At 34.5% G+C, this 21,213-nt stretch overlaps 1 protein-coding gene across 12 annotated transcripts in view; it reads right to left on the minus strand.

Moving 5' to 3' along the window:
• The window catches only part of CNOT4 (CCR4-NOT transcription complex subunit 4), a 137,917-nt gene that overhangs the window by 97,483 nt on the left and 19,221 nt on the right, over positions 1-21,213 (minus strand). For 6 of the 12 annotated variants that reach the window (XM_048212724.2, XM_048212725.2, XM_048212723.2 and 3 more), the window contains exon 2: positions 8,661-8,702. The exons of the other annotated variants lie outside the window; for them this stretch is intronic. The gene's annotated coding sequence lies outside the window, so the exon portion shown is untranslated. The remainder of the gene's footprint in view (positions 1-8,660; positions 8,703-21,213) is intronic. 12 annotated transcript variants of the gene reach the window in all.

A 21,213-nucleotide genomic window follows, 5' to 3' on the forward strand; every position in this document is an offset into this window, starting at 1 on the left:
ACCAAATGCCTTCAAATTACTGTACACATTCAATGCAATCCAAATCCAAATCCAAATCCAAATCCAAATCCAAATGGGCTTTTTAACTTGAAATACACAAGGTGATTCTAAAATTTATATGGAAACACAAAGGACTTAGAATATTCAAGCATCTTGAATAACAAAGCTGGAGAACATACGCAACCAAATTTCAAAGCTTACTATAAAATTACAGTAATTAAAACAGTGCTGGCATTTGTGATACTTCATTTTTGGACAGACACCAATAAAATTCAATGAAGAAAGAGAGGTGAGAACACAGAGTATCTATGTGAAAAAAAAGTGAATCTCTACCTAACATACATAATTAATTCAGATCAATCACAGAGTTAAATGTGAGTGCCAAATTATATACTGCTGACCAAGACTTGTACCTCAAATACATGAAGAACCCCTGGAAAAAATAAAGGGACAAATAATTCAATTTAAAAAATAAATGAGAAAATACATAAAGCTTTCAGAAGAATACTTAGAATATCTTCATGACTTTGGGCAACGGAAAAGATTTCTCAGCATATAAAAGAATAAGTACAAATTAAAAATTGATAAAATGGACTTCATCAAGATTAAAGCCTTCTGCGTATCAAGCGACACCATAAATGAAGTGAAAAGCTACATATTGCAAGAAAACATTCACAAAACAAAAATCTGACAAAAAATTCACATCCAAAATACATTTTAAAAAACTCCTACAAATCAGTAATAAAAGATAATACAATTTACACAAATGGCCAATAAGCCACTTAATGTGTCTAACACTACTGGTCATCAGGGAAAAGCATATTAAAACTACACAGAGACATCACTACACAATCATCAGAATAGCTACAATCAATAAACCTAACAATTCCAAGTGTTAGTGAGGGAAGGAAGCAACTACAACTGCCACATTATGATTAGAGTGTAAAATGGGACAACTACTTTTGGAAACTAGCAGTTTCTAATGAAGTTATTCACACAGCTATAACCCAGAAACTCCTCTCATAGTCATATACCCAAGTGAAATGAGTGTATATCTACAAAAAGATTTGCACAAAAAAGGTTAACAGCAGCATTATTCATGATAGTCTCTTTCCTCCCCCAGCAAAAGAAATAAAATTATTCAAATGTCCATCAACAGCAGAATGGATAAATTTTGCTATGTTCATACAATGGAATACTACTTCACAACGGAAAAAAAACTGATACAAATAACTATTTTGATAAATCTGAAAAATATTATTATGTAAGAACAAGGAGTCAAACACAAAAAAGTACATATGAGTCCATTATATAAAGTTTTAAATAAGCCAAAATTCCAGACTGGTTAACTCCTAGGATGGGCTGTGGTACTAACTGGAAAGGAGCAAAAGTAAACTACCTGGAGTGATAAAAATGTTCCATATCTTGATCTGGGTGCTGGAGACAAGTATGTATATGCATGTAAAAGGTAAATATTCTACTTTATATCAATTGTACTTCAATAACATACTGTGGAAAGTTTAAAAAAAAAAAGGAAAGAAGATGAAGGGAAAAAGAAAGGGAAGAAGAAACGACATTTTAATTTAAACTTTATGGTCCATGTGAAAATTCCATCTTTGAAAGTGACACCAACTAATGCTTTGTGGAAGGAAATGTTCTCTATGACACATGGTACCTCAAATTGTGAGGAATTTACCTTAAAATTATATTATTTTCTTTGAATAGCCCGATAAAATGAGATTATTACATGCTCAGCCTACAGAATGTGTAGGCTAATACATTAAGAAGATTTTAGGGGCGCCTGGGTGGCTCCCTTGGTTAAGCGTCCGACTCTCGATCTCAGCTCAGGTCTTGATCTTATTAGGGTCATGAGTTCAAGCCCCACACTGGGCTCCACCACGCTGGGTGTGGAGCCTACTTAAAACACAAAAATAAACAAAACAAAAAAAACTGTAACTGGAAGAGGATTTTAACAGTTCTATCTTCTTTAATTTGTCCAAAGACTTCTAAATTTCAATAGGGTATCCAAACTTCTAACACTATCTTACATATTAATATATTACTTGTTCTCTTTGTGACTTAAAACTCTGTTCAAGTTTAATATTTCCATAGCAAAAGGTCAATTATTTAATTTCACTATAAAATAATCAGCATTACAAAAAAGCAACAACTAGAAAAAATGTCTTAAGTCACACACAATCCCATATTCTAGTGTATAAAGTTTTCTGCACCTACACAGACATCTATTACATGTTTGTTTTAAAACAAAAAGGATCAGGGGCACCTGGCTGTCTCAGTTGATGGAGCATGCAACTCTTGATCTTGGGGTTGTGGGTTTGAGCCCCATGCTGGGTATAGAGATTACTTCAATATAAAATCTTAAAAAAAAAAAAAAAAAGCCCATGCTGCACACTGTTCTAGAATCTGGCCCCCTGCTTAATGCAATTAACAGCTTTCCTCTGCATAAATCATGGGTGATGATTCCCAGTGCATAATATTCTACTACACAGATATCCTATAATTTATTTAATTAGTCCCCTGTTATAAAACACTTTTAAATTTTCTTCCTACTGTAAACAATATTATAACAAACATTCCATCTGTGTTGATTTTCTTCATTTATATTACTTTTACTATAACGCTGAATGCGCTGATTTGGTTCTCTGTGGCCATTTAGAACCTTTGCCATTTGATCTGATTCTCATCAGAAATGGACAAATTTTTTCTTCAAAGGCCAGATAGTAAACATTTTAGGCTTAGAGGGCCACAAACAATCTATGTGGCATATATTTTTTTTAATTTTTACAACCTTTAAAAAATGTAAAAGCCGTTCCTAGCTCTTAGAACTTACAAAAACAGTCCATGGACAGGATTTGGTCTGCAGGCTACAATCTGCTGACCCCTGACATAGATTATGTTCTTTAGAGACCCATGAAGACAGGAAGTTACCCTAGAATTCTGGGTGGTGTGTGCCAGTCACCATATTTTATTGAATAGTCTAATGAAATAAGTTTGATTCTTAGTGAGTTTTAAGGAAGAAATTTATTTTTCATATGAACTCTTCTTTTAACTCCCATAAGACTACTCAACTCCTATCCTGACTAGACAACAAATTTTAATTTAATTTTTAAAATTATAAAGGCTAGTATGCAAAAGGACATGAACAATTTTAAAATGTTTATCAGAATAAGTGATTTTGCTAATGTTTGTAACTCTTCAACTACTTTTATCAAATATTCAGAAGATATTCTTTGAAAGGCTATTATTGCTAACAAACACTGTACCTGCAACTGTGGATAACATGATGATTCATAACTACAGGAATAAATATCATCACCTGAATGTTCCCATCTTATTCCACACCCTGTCATTGCTTTATCTAGCAAACCTGTAGAAATAACAGGTGGAAGAAATGCAACAAAGATAATATTAAAAAGTGTATCTCGGGGAGCCTAGGTGGCTCAGTTGGTTAAGTGTCTGACTCTTGATTTCGGCTCAGGTCATGATCTCAGGGTCATGAGATCCACACTAGGAATGGAGTCTGCTTAATATTCTCTCTTCCTCCCTCCACCCTCTCTCAAAAATAAAAAAAATAAAAATAAAAATCTACTGTTTTTGGTTCCTTTGGTTTCCAGTGACTGGGTTGAAACACCCAGCACCAGCACAGAAGGTTACAAAAAAATTATTAACCTTCTCCAGTTTTACCCTACGCCCCTAGATCCAATCTCCTTATTTTTAAGGAGTCTCCTGTTATAAAACACAATACTAGAAGTCTAGTATTGTATGTCTACTTTACAGTCATCCTATTTGCACTCAAAGAAAAAGGAGGAGGGCAAAAAGGAAAAGAGATGAAAAAATGAAAGACTGGGTAATTATCAACCACACGTCCCTAAGATGAAGACCTAAGACTCTCTCACAAGAAAACACTGACTCTTCCCACAAATGCTTTTTTGTCCTTATAAGTTCTGAAGATTTCTTACTAATGACGACCTTTAAACAGGCAAATATTGAACACATTCTCTATTTCAATTAGACTCAAGATTAGGAAGGATCAGAAAATTAGGTATGCAGAGCAGGATATCTAGGTTATAGTTCCAATTCTTATAATAACTAGTTTTGAGAAGCTGGTCATGTTATTGACTTTCTATGGACCTGAGGCTTCTTTGTCTGCATTAGATAAATCTCTAAGGTTCCTCCTGATTCTAAAATTCTAAAAATAGAAAATGATTACATTAAGCAACCGCAGTTAAGCACAAAATATTTTAAAAGGATCAAAAAATAGGAGCACTTGGCTGGCTCAGTCAGTGGAGCATGTGACTCTTCATCTTGGGGTCACGAGTTTGAGCCCCACATTGGATGTAGAAGGTATTTAAAAACAGTACCTTAAAAAAAAAAAGGATCAAATACAATGATAACCAACAATAGGAATAAAATGCTACTTAGGAAACATTTAATGATGATCAACATTCTATGATTTTAAAATTTATAACTGCCACCATTCTTAAGAAACTCTAAGTTTTACTTAATAAAGTCTAATGTTTTGATGTTTAATGTTAATAAATGGCTCTTAATTTTAGTGTTATAAAGTGACGGCTAGAAAAATCTAAATAGAAGTTAATACATAAAAAAGCTTTTCCCAGGGGCACCTGGGTGGCGCAGTCGTTAAGCGTCTGCCTCCGGCTCAGGGCATGATTCCAGCATTCTGGGATCGAGCCCCACATCCCCCTCTTCTGCTGGGAGCCTGCTTCTTCCTCTCCCACTTCCCCTGCTTGTGTTCCCTCTCTCGCTGGCTGTCTCTGTCAAATAAATAAATAAAATCTTAAAAAAAAAAAAAAAGCTTTTCCCAAGGCATAACAAAAATAAATTGAAGCTTTACTAATTTGGGCTGAAAGAGTCTAAATTAGAGAGTACTTCTTTGTACACACAGTGCATCTTATACATCATATTGCTATTGATGCACTAAATCACTGAAGATGATTTGGAAGACAGCTCGACTATTAAGCAGATTTTTCATAAATCTAATTTATTTTCTAAGCTGATACTCTCTGATTTTAACAAATTAATGTAATTTTAAATAAAAGTACAGGACATTAGGTGTACAAGAGTGTTGAATTCTGTAAGAAATAAAACCAGATGAGAACAATGCTGAATGCTTCCTTAAACTTACCTGACAAAAACGTGTAATTTTAAATATTATTTTTTAAGAGTATATATATAAAATCTCAGAAGTATGTATGCCAAACTGACCAGAAGAGTTAGTTATCTAAGTGATCTAAATGGGCAGTGGACAAAAAAATAGAAAAGGAAGGAAAACTTACAAATTCATTCTATGAGGCCAGCATTACCCTGATAACAAAACCAAATAAAGACATTACTAAAAAAGAGAACTACAGGAAAATGTCCCTGATAAACAAAGTGCAAAAATTCTCAACCAAACACTAGCAAACCAAATTAAAAAATGCATTTAAAAAAGCATTCACTGGGGCACCTGGGTGGCTCAGTCCATTAAGTGTCTGCCTTCGGCTCAGGCCATGATCCCAGGGTCCTGTGATCAAGCCCCACATTGGGCTCCCCCATTCCCTCTGCTGTTCCCCCCATCTGCTTGTGCTCTCTGGAGCGCTCTCTCTGTCAAATAAATAAAATCTTAAAAAAAAAAAAAAAAAGCATTCGCCATGATCAAGTGGGATTTATTCCTAGGTTGCAAGGATGGTTTGATATTCCCCAATCAATCAATGTGACACATTACATCAATAAGAGAAAAGATAAGAACCATATGACCATTTCAATAGACGAAGAAAAAGCATGACGAAGTACAATATCCATTCATGATAAAATCCCTCAACAACGTAGGTTTAGAGGGAACACACTTCAACATAATAAAATCCATATATGAAAAATCCACAGCCAACATCACCCTTAATGGTGAAAAACCAAGAGCTTTTCCCCTACGATCAGGAACAAGACAAGGATGTCCACTTTCACCACTTCTATTCAACATAGTACTGGAAGTCCTATCCATAGCAATTAGACAACAAAAAGAAATATATCCAAATTGGTAAGGAAGAAGTAAAACTTTTACTATTTGCAGATGTCATGATACTCTATATAGAAAACCCTAAGAGAGTCCATCAAAAAACTGCTAGAACTGGGGCACCTTGGCGGCTTAGTTGGTTAAGTGTCTGTCTTTGGCTCAGGTCATGATCACAGGGTTCTGGGATTGAGACCTGCATCAGGCTCCCTGCTGATCTGCTTCTCCCTCCTTCTGCCTCCTCCCCGCCACTCATGTTCTCTCCCCACCCCCTCAAATAAATACATAAAATCTTTTTTAAAAACCCCTGCTAGAACAAATAAACGAATTTGGTAAAGCTGTAGGATATAAAATCAATGTACAGAATATCTGTTGCATTTCTATACACCAATAATGAAGCAGAAGAGAAATTAAGAAAACAATCCCATTTACAACTGCACCAAAAATAATAAGATATCTAGGAATAAACCTAACCAAAGTGGTGAAACCCCTGTACTGTGAAAACTATAAAACACTCATAAAAGAAACTGAAGATTACACAAAGAAATGGAAAGACATTCCATGCTCATAGACTAGAACAAATATTTTATGTTAAAATGTCTATACTACTCAAAGCAATCTACACATTCAATGCAATCCCTATCAAAACACCACCAGCAATTTTCACAGAGCTAGAACAATCCAAAATTTGTATGGAACCACAAAAGACTCCAAGCAGCCAAAGCAATCTTAAAAAGAAAAACAATGCTGGAGGCATCACAATTCTCACTTCAGTATTATAAAGCTACAGTAATCAAAACAGTATGGTACTGGAACAAAAATGGACACATAAATCAAGAGAACAGATAAGAAAATTCAAAATAAACCCACAATTATTTGGTCAATTGATCTCTGACAAAGCAGGAAGAAAATACCCAATGGAAAATGTCTGTCTCTTCAACAAATTATATTGGGAAAACTGGATAGGAACATGCAAAGAGTGAAACTAGACCACTTTCTTATACCAAACATCTACGATGTGGAAGCAGCCCATGTGTCTGTCAGCTGATGAATGGATGAAGAAGCTGTAGGGCTGGGTGTGTGTGTGTGTGTGTGTGTATGCACGCGTGTGTGTAGTGGAATATTATTCGGGCATAAAAAAAGGATGAAATCTGCATAAAGAAGCTGTGGGTGTGTGTGGGTATGTGTAGTGGAATATCATTCGGCCACAAAAGAGAATGAAATCTTTCCATTTGCACTGACATGGATGGAGTTAAAGAGTATAATGCTAAGTGAAATAAGTCAAAGAAAGATAAATTCCGTATTATTTCATTCATACCTGGAATTTAAGAAACAAAGCAAATGAGCAAAGGGAAAAAATTAAGAGACAGAGGGGTGCCTGGGTGGCTCAGTCGTTAAGCATCTGCCTTCAGCTCAGGGCATGAACCCAGGGTCCTGGGATCGAGCCCTGCATCAGGCTCCCTGCTAGGTGGGAAGCTTGCTTCTCCCTCTCCCACTCCCCCTGCTGGTGTTCCCTCTCTCGCTGTGTCTCTGTTCAATAAGTAAATAAAATCTTAAAAAAAAAAAAATTAAGAGAGAGAGACAAAGAAACAGATCCTTAATTATAGAGAACAAACTGAGGTTAGTGGGAGGGCAGGTTAAATAGGTGATGGGGATTAAGGAGTGCACTTGTCGTGATCAGCACAGGGTGATGTATGGAAGTGTTGAATTATTATACTGTACACCTCAAATGAATATAACACTGTATGTTAACTAACTGGAATTAAAATAAATAAATAAATGGACAGGGGTTTTATTAAGAGGGACTTTTACTTTATCTATACAGTTTGAATTTTTTCTAAAAATGTATTACTTGTGTGATTAACGGTAAATTTAAAAATTTTTTAAAGCAAAATATTGAAGAAAAGTATACTTAAAAATAAGTCATACAATACAAAGACTATTGGGGGAGGGTTATATGTAAACTGAAATGTCTAGGAAAAGAGATAAATAACAAGAAATAAATTCGAATTTTTAAAAAAGGACCCAATAGACTTTTAAGTCAAACTCTTACTCTTCCCTTAACACATTTCTATATCTACAACTGGATTTAGTAATTTTTAGTAACATTTCTCTCTATGTGAATTTTCCAGAAAACTAAAGTTCATCACATCAAATCCTGTTAGGTACCTACTATGTGTCAGATACAGTACTAGGTGATGATGATGGTGGTGATGTCTGAGGGAGAAAAACTGATTAACAAATTTACTATACCCTCAATGACCTTTACTGTACTTACACAGGCAAATTTCAGGGTCTTCCAGATTTAAAAACAAATCAGCCAAGTTCTAAACATACCTGTGCAAATACTATGCAACTCTGACTATTCCATGGTGCCCCTAACATTCCGCCATCATCACTATGAGTCAACCATTTTTAATCAATAGGCTGTGATGTAAAGATATAAAATTTCCAGAAAATCTGAATGTCTGAGGAAAATACAAGGTGGAACAGTAAAGATAAAGTCAAGAGCAGGAAGAAAATATAAATGCTGGTGCTTTAACTCAATTATACATCACCCTTTCTTTTAAAATTTCCTTTATAGATTTTAAAGCCATTTGCTAGCTTAGAAAATAGGATTGTTATAGATTACCTGATGTGTACATTAAGATTCTGGGCACTCAATCTGTAGACTCTGAAAACAAAGAAATAACATATTTTCTCCATTCTCAAGCAAACCAGAAAGAACTCTACTGGAAATTTTCCCTCAAATTTTACATATATATTTCTTTTCTTTTCTTTTTTAAATAGATTCTATTTATTTATTTGACACAGAGAGAGAGACAGCCAGCGAGAGAGGGAACACAAGCAGGGGGAGTGGGAGAGGAAGAAGCAGGCTACCAGCGGAGGAGCCTGATGTGGGGCTTGATCCCAGGACTCTGGGATCACACCCTGAGCCGAAGGTAGACGCTTAACAACTGAGCCACCCAGGCACCCCTACATATGTATTTCTTACCCAAACTTCAGTTTATAGTAACCATTGGTATATTTTCTACTTTCTCCTTATAGCAAATAGTATGTATATCAAAATCATATAAACTCCATGCCTTACTCCCAGTATCACACCTTTAATCTTCCTTTTTAAAAAAAATTTCCCTTCTGGGGGCACCTGGGTGGTGCAGTTGGCTAGGCATCCAACTCTTGGTTTCATTTCAGGTCATAATCTCAGGGTCATGGGATCATGAGCCCAGCGTCGGGCTCCGCGCTTAGCACAGAGTGTGCTTCAGATTCTCTCTCCCTCTTCTTCTGCCCCTCCCACTCACGCTCTCTCTCTCAGATAAATAAATACATCTAAAAACAAACAAACAAACAAACAAACAAAAAACGAACCTTCCTTCTATCCAGGGAAGGGCACAGAGAAAGGAACAGACACAGGACCAAGGCCTGAATAATTCCAACCTTGGAAAGACTGCAGTGGAGAAAAAGAATGCACATGAAGACCACAAAATCCAAGAGAAGTAGGAGGAAAAAAAGCATAATGATAGTAGAGATTGAGAAAAATGGTCAAGTTTGAGAAACAGTCTAATAGGGGACAGTCTAGATGTTAGAGTAAGGAAAAGCAGGAAGTTTCCAGAATGACCCTCAATATAACTCCCACAGATGACCAAGAATATTCATTAATTCTTCAAAATACTGAGTATCTACTATATACAACGCACTCTTTTCCAGGCATGGGGATCACCTGAATAAACATATCTAAAGTTCAAACTTGTGAGGGCTGATGAAATATAAATTTTTAACTCAGATATTTAATAAAGCTTTGAGACTGAATGATACACCTGGACTTTCTTATTTATGTTTCCCAAAACAATTTTTTTTTTTTTCCCAAAACTTATTTACTTTTGTTTAAGCCAGTGTGGGTCAAGTTTTATGCCCTCTGGGACAAGAAGATCACTGGATCTTCTTTCTTTAGTCTCACCTTTAATCCACTCTTCAAAAAGAAGTCAGAATAAAATTACATATTTCATGGTGTTACCCTCTTATCTTAAACTCTTCCATGGCTTTATATTGTACTTAGGATAAAAATATATGAACTATAAAGTCATTCATGGTATAGCCTTAGAGTCATCTAACTTCCATTCCCCTCTATACTATGCTTCAAACACTCGCCTTGGGAAAATTGGGTTTTTTTGTGGGTTTTTTTGCCGTTCCCACCCCCCACTCACTTCTGGGAAAATAGTTTAAATATACACTTACCATAAAACCTAGTGATTCCACTTCTAGATACTTACCCAAGAGAAATGAAAACATGTCCACAAAAGGGCTTATAAATGTATGGTCAGGGGCACCTGGATGGCTCTTTGGTTAAGCATCTGACTCTTGATTTTGGCTCGGGTCAAGATCTCAGGGCTCCATGTTGGGTGTGGCACCTGCTTAAGATTCTCTCTCTCCCTCCATCCCTCCCCGCAACTCCTCCCCACTTGCATGTGCACGCACTCTCTCTCTCTCTCTCTAAAATGAATGAATGAATGAATGAATGGTCATAAGCAGCTTTAGTCATAATAGCCAAGATGAAAACAACCCAAATGTCCACCGGTATGTGAATGGATAAACAAACTGAGGTATGGTCATTCAACAGAATAGTAAATAGTACTCACAATAAAAAGTAACTGCTGATATATATATATATATATATACATACACACACACACACACACACACACACACGGAAAATATCAGAAGCATTATGCTAAGTACAAGAAGCCAGTCAGAAAATTATCGTACTTATATAAAATTCCATTAACAGCCAAAACTAAGCTCTGATAACAAGCAGAACAAGGACTGTGGAGAACAGGTATTGAGCAGAAAGGGGTAGGAGGGAATTTTCTGGGGTGACTGGAATGTTATATATCTCAACAGAGGTGTGAGTTACATAGTTGTAAGCATTTATCACAACTTAACTGAACACTCAATGTATTTCTTATTACTCACATATTGTATCACTTACTATATATTCATTATCGCTTACTACTCACTTATACACCACTCACATATTTCACTGTATGTAACTGATACCTCAAATTGTTTAGGTATCTTAAAAAAAAAAACAACCCATAAACAAAATCTCTACTTATCTGCTCTCCGTGACTGTAGAGTTCTTACAGGTAAGCCTACTCTATTACAATTTGGTTCTACTACTCAGCTGGTGGGAAAGACTTGGAGGGAAGCAAAGCACATAGAAGGAAGATGAGGAGTGGAAAGCGGGGGGAAGTCTCCGCACATGTTCTAGAAGTATAAAATCTGAACTATTCAAGATAATTATCCTAAATTACCAACAAATGTTCAGTGAGTCAACTGGAAATAGAGAGATGGGATTCTGGTTGATAAAAGTCACTATGCCTGCAAATCCAGTAAGATATCACTCAAACTACTGAAAAAAAACTGATCTCTTATAAAATATGAGATTCCTCAAAACAAACAAACAAAAACGCCCATGACTTAAGCTCCAAAACATTCTGCAATTATTAATTATTATGTGAACTGTGACATAAGCCTACAAGCACCACCTTCCAAATGGTACTAAAATTGTAAATAAGTACCTATGAAAAGACAAATTTATAAAGACTAATTTTGGGCACCTGGGTGGCTCAGACAGTTAACCATTTGCCTTTGGCTCAGGTCATGATCTCAGGGTCCTAGGACTGAACTGAGTCCGCAATTGGCTCCCTGATTAGCGGGGAGTTTGCTTCTCTCTCTCCTCCCTGCCCATGCTCTCTCTTGCTCTCTTTCAAGTAAATAAAATTTAAAAAATTAAATTAAAAGACCAATTTTAAAGGGATCTGATAAGATTGTTTTGGGAAACAAATCGTCAAGAGATAGAGGTGGAAAACAGCCTTGAAAGTAAATTATTGATTGTTCTTTTCCTTCTGTGAACTCCATTTACTCAGCTCCTGAGTACACAATGACTTGCATTACTCATAACTATCTTATGTTACATGTGATAATCTTGTCACTCAACTAGCCTTATGCTCGCGCCCTGAAGGCAGTGTTCCTAACCCAGCAGAGAGTTACACTTACTAGCCAAATGAGATATTGCTATGTATTATATTAATTGTTCCTCACTACAAGTAGGTCATGGGCAGAAAGCATCTCACATCACTTAAGCAACGTTCTCAAACTAGCCCTAAAATGATTGGTTTCAAAAGAAATTAAAGAAAAAAACCCCTTAATTATACACCTCACAAATTAAAAAAAAATTCTAAACAAAATAACACTTCTAAAAAGTGTTATAAATAGAAAAGTAAATAAAAATATTCACTCAACCTATTTAAGTGTACCCTGTTTTCTGACAAATGTGAACTATGACATGCTTAATTTTAAAGATTATTTTAAAAGATTATTTCTAACCTTCTCTTAGTTAAATTATAGTTTAAAAACTATATTCAAAAACAATAAGGAAAATGTGGGGCTACACTAATATTTTTTGGCTAAGTAAAAAGAATAAACAAGAAAAACTATTAAAACAGGACAAAAGTAGTTTTTTATTCACATCCCTGAAAAATATATTATGGCATTACTAACTTGGCAAAGAATTAAAAAGTTTTTTTATTAATGGACTGAACTGAGTAGACACAGATTAAACACAGTATTAACTGTCAAACTGCAGGATAAAAGTAGCGTATTATTCTATTCAGAAACTAGAGGGACATCAGACAAAAGAAGAACTCCTCTGTTTCAAGAGTACAATAGTACTCTTTATGACTTTCCTTCCAGGGACACTCTATTCCATTATGCTAATAACCAATCTTAATTTTTAAACTGGTTTTGATTCAAAACATTAACACAGTGCTAGAAGACTACATAACCAAATGTTCTGGTTAAGAGTTAACATTTTTTTCAACCTGCTTCTGATTTGTTGTTCCTATTAATTTTCTACACAAAGCAAATGAAAATGTAAATAAAAGCAACTCCACAAGACCATTTTACTCCTAGTTAAGTAAAAGTTTTAAAATAGTGATTGAGGTGCTTAAACACCACTGATAGCATTACAACTGGTTCAATCCTTATGAAAATCAATACGATGCAAAATCTATAATGATGACACTATCCTCTGCTCCAGCAATATTCCAGTGAATAATTTAACCAACCAAAAGAAATGTAAGCTGTTTCAACCCTGCCTAACACTTGAGAGTGAAGTTAATACATCTTGCAGTTAATTTAAAGGAGCTACACAGCCTGGTTTAAGTCTGTTATAAAGATCTATATTTCTAGCACCCAAATTGCCTTTGCTGTATTCCACAGGTGTCGCCTATGTAACAGAACCACCAACGGCAACCACACGAAAAAATTTTATTCAAGATATGGATAGGTCACATAAAAACAGAATTCTATATTTTAAAATTTCATCACTGGAAGAGGAAGCCTCAAAAATAAGAGACCAACATCATGACTGGTACCTTTAAGGTGAAAAGCAACTGAAATACAAAAGAATTAAAACAATTGGGAGACTCACTGAATATGACAATAGAATTAGGAGTCGTACAATATCAAAGAGATACTGCTTCTGTTTTTCTCAAGGACTGGCTATGAAATAAAGCATCAGTCTTTTTTACCCAATCGGTAAAATATACTAATGGCAGAGCTAATCAACAAAATTAAGCAGACCAGACTAAAACTGTACGTGTTAAATATGCTGCTGCCTAGAACCTGATGAGTTAACTCTTCTTGACAAAATTTCAGTGTACAATATGTAAGAAAGCCCAATTTGGTAGAAGCAAGATCGAAAGGAAACTAGCGAATACCAACTATAATCTGCAAAATTATGTAAGAACAAAAATCTAATCAATAAATTAAATGTTTGCTGTAAAATGTAAAAGGCAAAGAACTGACACCAGTAAAAATAATTTGTTAAAAAAAAAAGTCTGAAATGAAAAGTGTAATGTCATTATGTAGAAATCTGACCAATAAATTTAAATGATTCAACACAATTTTCCACAGAAGATAATCTGATTAAAATTCACATATATGCAGCCATAAGGAAGGAAGAGGCCATCCACTCAACCCACAAGATCAGTCATCAACCAGGCTGTCAGTGGAGTAATATACAACTTATTATCTTCAAATGAGAATATTAAAGGTATAATAAGTGACTGACAGGGACGGCTGGGTGCCTCAGTTGGTTAAGCGTCTGCCTTTGGCTCAGGTCATAATCCCAGGGTCCTGGGATCGAGTCCCACACTGGGTTCATTGTTCAGCAGGGAACCTGCTTCTCCCTCTGCCTGCCACTCCCCCTGCTTGTACCCCCCCGACAAATAAATTTAAAAAATCTTAAAAAAAAAATAAGTGAATGATAAAAATGATAACTGTGAGTTTATTTTACGTCCCCATCTTATTTCAGAAAGTATGGCAAAGAATATATGACAACAGGAAAACTCTAATATTATTGTAAGTAAAATGAACACCAAAAAAGTAAAACATAAAATAAAAAGATAGAAAGGAAATAGGAAAACAAACTTGCAAACAGTAGTTTAGCTTTGGGAAACTTTTCTTCTGCATGTCATTTTTAAGGGTTCTGCAGTGAATATATACTATATTTTACTTTTATTAGTTAGTAAAAATGATAAAAATCAAATTACAACAAGTATACCTATATTAACTTTTGTTTCCATCTTTTAGAGCCCCAATGGCAACCACTATAAATAATTCTTGTGTATTCTTCCAGATATATATAAGCATATACTTAAAAATATCTTTTTTGTTTTTAAATTTTACTTTATTTAAATTCAATTAATTAACATATAGTGTATCATTAGTTTCAGAGATAGAGTTCAGTTATTCATCAGCTGCATATAACACCCAGTGCTCATTACATCATGTGTCCTCCTGAATGCCCATCATCCATTTACCCCATTCCCCCCCACCTAACTTTATCTTTTTTAACTGAAAATGAAAAGGTACACTGCTCTGAACTATCAAGGTACACTATTCTGAGCCTTCCCTTTATCATTTAACATACACTAAGAATGTTTCTATCTTAATACATACTCCACTCTTTTTTCATGGCTACAACATATTCCACCAAAGAGATGCACACATAATTTAACAAACCCCACTGACATTAATTTCAGTAGATTCCAGTCTTTTGGTATTACAATAATGCAACGCACACACTTAAACATATGTTCCTGTGCATTAGTGTATCAGAAACAAACCAATTCTCCAAACTTCATTATGCTGAACAATAAACTCTCTGAAATTACCAAATTTACAAATTCATCTCAAGGATCTGAACAAATGAGACATATGAACCTGATTATATTTCATATTACTAATACATATTACACTGATATATTAACACATCATTATATGTACTTATAGTAAGTACACATAAATGTTTATATTTAATAACTTAATACATATTGATGTTTATCTATTTACATATTTGTTAATATGGAAGTAAATGTAGACATATTTATAAATATTATTTTTTAAAGATTTATTTATTTATTTTAGAAAGAGAGAGAGAGAGAGAGAGCAGGGGGAGGGACTGAGGGAGAAGGCGAGAGAATCTCAAGCAGACTCTGTGCCGAGCACAGAGCCTGGCGCAAGGCTCAATCTCATGACCCTGAGATCACAACCTGAGCGGAAACCAAGGGTCAGATGCTTAACCGACTACGCCACCCAGGCACCCCTATAAATATTATTTCTACAAATATTTTATATTTATTAATATATTAATAAAGAGATTTTTAAAATTTGTGTTTCTAGTCATTAAAATTTTTAATTTGTCTTTTGTGATGAGATTTAGGTCACTTTTTTCATTTGTTCACATTCTTGCTTGAATGAAATATTTCCCAGTCTTTAATTTTATTATTCCCAATGCCTTAATATCATTCTTAATTTTTATAGCAATTAACCAAAATATTAGCATTTCTTACTGGTATGGTTGCTCCAGATATTTTTCAGTACATATTTACAGTAAACACATGTTAGATTATATCGAAATAAAGATTACTGTGAAATGTCTTTCGGAAAATAAAATACATTCATAAAAATCAACCACGCTATGACCCTTAGCTTACAAGTTGAACGTTCCTTAAAATAATGTTATGAGGACAAAAGGAAAACTGTCAACCAAATCTCATCAAAAATCTTCAAAAGCTGTTTAAATCATTCCATCCAATATAAATAGCTGTAATTTTAGTCAAAAACAAAAAAAGCAAGGCTGGTATATGCACTTTCAAATTAACAAAAGGAACCTAAAAATACCAAAATGCTAAAATAAATAAATAAAATAACTTTTTAGAAGACTGTATAGGAAGCAGAAAATGCTGGGGAAAAAAAACATAAAATAACTTTTCAAAGGATTGGAAAGAAATCAGAGTATACTGAAAAATTCTCCCATGAAATAATCTAATTTTATCCATATTCACTAGGAAAATATTTTCCTGAAAGCACTGATACAAAGAATTGGTAAATATGACAAAATTGACCTGTAGATTAACTGACCTAGAGCCAGTATATCTGTAGAAAAAATTCCTAGGAATGGAATTGCTGGATCAAGCATGATATGTGTAATTTTTAGTTTTTACAAGCATTGCCAAACTGCCCTTTAAAAAGTTGCACAATTCTGCATTCTCACTAAAACCTATCAGAACCAAACATGTTAATCCTTACCAATTTAAAATGTAAATACTGCAATCACTGTTATTTTTAATTTGCATTTTTAAAAATTTAAGTGAGAGTGTATATACTTTATAATGGAAAAAAGTACTTTCAAAGTAATTAAATTATGAAAAAGTATGAAAAATATTTACATAATAAATTTTTAAGGCATACAAAATGGCTTTACACTGAACACAACAATGTAGAAACAAGTTCGCGTATTAGTAAGAAATCATGATAACGTGCAAAAAAATGAAAATGCTGTTTATTTTAGGATTCTGGAATTATATGTTTTTTTCATTCCTTTTAGAAAATTTTCTCCAGTGTTATTATTATGCTGATTTTCTGTTAACAAAAAGTTCTAGTGGCTTAGAAGTAAAGAATAATCACAGCTTTTTATGCCACTCAGGCTTTTTTATTTCCTGTCAATGGCCCACCCAGTTTTCAACTGCCTGGTGCCAAAACTGGATCATAATCTTCAATTTAGCACCTTCCTCCATTCTCTAAATCCTGGTCATTAAATCCTGTTGACTATATTCCTTTAATAGGTCTCTCTTACATGCCCTTTGGTCTCAATATCAAGAGGATAATATAGGATCTAAATGAAATCTCTCTCCTCTAGAATCTAATTTGTATACAGTTCCGTCTGATTAACTTTCCTTCAGACCAGTGCTTATGAAACTTCACAATACATACAAATCAGTTGGGTATTTTGTTAAAAATGCAGATTCTGGGGCCCCTGGGTGGTGCAGTTGTTAAGCCTCTGCCTTCGGCTCAGGGCATGATCCTGGTGTTAGGGGTCGAGCCCCACATCAGGCTCCTCCGCTGTGAGCCTGCTTCTTCCTCTCCCACTCCCCCTGCTTGTGCTCCCTCTCTCGCTGGCTGTCTCCCTCTCTGTCAAATAAATAAATAAAATCTTTAAAAAAAAATGCAGATTCTGATTCTATAGGTTTGAGGTGGGGTATTAAATTGTGCATTTCTAATAAGCTCCCAGGTTATGCTAACACTTATATGTAGAGCATTTTTCAAGTCGCTCTTCAGATTAATAACTTTTAATTTGGCTTACAGATTCCTGCTCAAATTTAAATTCTTCTCCTGTGCTCAGGAACCCTCTATACCCTCCTACTAATGCATAACCCTACTGCCTCACAGAATGTCCTCCTCACTCTCCTTCTCACAGGCCATGCTCATTTTGGGTGAGCAGTCCCCTCAGGTAAGCTAATGTTCATTTCAACTCCCTTTCCCATTCCACCTATCATTCAGTCAAGTATTATCTTTTCACAAGACCGCACAAATTAATCCTGTCCACATTCTTAATTATTCCTTTTCTGAATTCCTATAGTAGTTCTCCATTAAGCATCTGGTGTCTAATGTCTTATATATTAGAACTACTGCAGAGGCATTCGTCTTACGTCCCACAAAGTATCATGAGGACACAAATTTTCCTCTCATTTAATGCCTAGCAATATGCTTCGCATATAATTCTTAATTCAGTCTAAATTTATCCAGAGAATCATAATTTGTGGGTGGCTTTTGAAAAAATAACAAAACATACTGCAATATTTCACCTTGGAGCAGTTAACACTTTAAGGCTAACTTGCCTCTAGTATAAATATAAATTACACTGCCAACATAAAAACCAGTGACAATTTAGAACAAGAATATTACATATTGTTTAAAACTACAGAAAATGTTAAATGAGACATGGGACATGGAAATAAAGGATTTATGGGAAATAAATAATTCTTACTAAGGGGGAGGAAATAAGAATAAAAAGAAAGTTATTGTCAATGATGCTATACAAACCAGTAATAAGGGACATGAACCAAACAGAATAGATCAGACAAAGAGTAAGAAGACAGTTGCATACAGAGAGAGGTTATGCGATATTCCAGGCAAACTAGGTAGAGTCAAAAATAAGTAGGAGAACATACATTCCTTGCAAGTGCCCGTGGAACATTCAGCCAGATAAACACTACCCTGGGCCATAAAACATAACTCAATTTCAAAGAACTAAAATCACATACAGTATATTCTCTGATCATAATGAAATCCAACTAGAAATTTATAAATCTCCCCACACTTGAAAATATACCAACCTACTGCTAAATAATCCATGAGTCAAAGAGGAAGTCTCAAAGGAAATAATAAAATAGAGCTACTGTTTGTCAACTCTACTTCAGTTAAATAACTAAATAGACAAATAAAAAGTTGAGAGAAAGAATACACAGAGAAAAGTGAAAATGAAAATGCAGCATATCAAAATTTTTAGAATTGCAGGTAAAGCAGTCACCAGAGGAAAATTTATAGAACTGCTTACACTAGAAAAAAAGAAAGGTCAAGAAAGGTCTCAAATCAATAATGTTAGCTCCTACCTCAAGAAACTACAAAATGAAGGGGAAAGTAAACTCAAAGTAAACAGAAAGGAAATAATAATGGGCAGAGATCAAAATAATTGAAAACAAAAACAAGAGAAAAAAATTAATGAAACCAAAAGCTGGTTCTCTGGAGGGGGGTGAGCGGAGGAAACTGACAAACCTCTAGCAAGACTGACAAATATGAAAAAAGAAAAGACAACAATCATAAATATCAGAATGAAATAACAGATCACTGCTGAGATCCAGCAGCCATAATAAGGTAATGCTAAGAACAACTTAATGCTCATAATTTCAACAACTCAGAAAAAATAAACCAATTCTTTAGAAACTGCACATTATTAAAACTCAAGCAAGATGAAACAGATCATTTGAAAAGTCCTATAAACATTAAAGAAATCAGAACTCATAGTTTAAAAGTTCAGGAAAAAGAAATCCTCTAAGTTGGCTTCACTGGAGAATCTTACTCCAAAATTAAGGAATTAATTCTAATTTTACACTGTTTTTCCTTTAAAGAGGAAGGAATATTTTCCAACTCATTTTATGAAGCCAGTATTACTCTGAGACCAAAATAAGACATAGTACCAAAACCCAAAGACTTTAGACCAATATTTCTCATGAACTTAGATGCAAAAACCCTGCACAAGATATTAGCAAATAAAGTCCAGTGATGTATAAAAAGATTATTGGGATTTATTGTAGGTATGCGAAGCTGATTTAACATTTGAAAATCAACATAACCCATCATATCAAAAGGCTAAAGAAACAAAAAACAAAACATGATCATACCGATTGACAGAAAAAGCATTCCACAAAATACATAATAAAAATTCTCAGTAAACTAGGAATAGAGAGGAACTTCTTCACCTTGGTAAAGAACATCTACAAAAAGCCCACAACTAATATCACACTTAAATGGTGTAAACTATATGTTTCCCCTCTAAGCTCAAGTAAGGCAAGGAAGGCAATCATACTCAACACAATTATGGAAGCTCCAGCCAGCCAATAAAGTAAGAAAAGGAAACAAAAAGCAAAAATACTGGACAAAGAAAAAAAATCTATTCCTATTTGCAGATGATAAGGTATTTTAACTAGAAAACCCCAAGGAATACACCAAAAAATCCCCTAGAACTAAGATTGAGTTCTGCAGGGTCACAGTATACAAGATTAATACATAAAGACCAATCGCATTTCTGTACACTAACAATAAACATGCGAAAATCTGAATTAAAAATACAATGCCACCTGTCATCATGCCCAATAAAACCCCCTGAAATACTTAGGTATAAATCTAACAAAACTTGCAGGATCTATATGTTGAAAATTACAAAATGCTGATGAATGAAATAAAAGAAGACTTAAATAACTAGAGAGACTTACTACTGATTGGAAGACACAACATAGTAAAGATATCAACACTCCCCAAATTGATCTATAGGTGTGATACAATTCCCAGCGAAACCTCAGAAAGATTTTGAGAAATAGATAAGCTTATTCTAAAAATTACGTGAAAAGGGAAAAGTCCTACAAGACCTAGAGCAATTCACTGACGTTAAAACTTACTATATAACTACAGTAATCAAAACAGTGTGGTACTCATGGAGAAAGACATACAAATGGATGCAAGAGAATAGAAAACCCAGAAATAGGTCCTCACAAATATGCCCAACTGATTTTTGACACATGTGCAAGGAATTCACTGGAGGAAAGGTAGCCTTTCCAACAGATGGTGCAGGAGCAACTGTACTTAAAAGAAAAAGGAAAAAAGAACCTCAACCTGAACCTCATGTCTTATACAAAAATTAGTTCAAAATGCATCATACACTTAAATGTAAAATTATTAAAACTTTTAGAGAAAACCTTCAAAACTTAGGATGAGGCAAACAATTTTTAGACTTGACACAAAAAGCACAATGCATAAAAGAACTGACATACTGACCTCATCAAAATTAAAAACTTTTGCTCTGTGAGGTGCCCTATGAAGAGAATGAAAAAACAAGCTACAGAGTAGGAGAAGATATTTGCAAACCATATTTTGGACAAAGATTTTGTATCTAGAATACATACAGAACACTCAAAACTCAACAGCAAAAAAAATCCAATCAGAAAATGGGCAAAAGACATAGACATTTCACCAAAGACAACATATGAATGGCCAATAAGCAA

This window comes from Ursus arctos, unplaced genomic scaffold, assembly GCF_023065955.2.
Source record: "Ursus arctos isolate Adak ecotype North America unplaced genomic scaffold, UrsArc2.0 scaffold_3, whole genome shotgun sequence".
NCBI classification, from domain to species: domain Eukaryota; kingdom Metazoa; phylum Chordata; class Mammalia; order Carnivora; family Ursidae; genus Ursus; species Ursus arctos.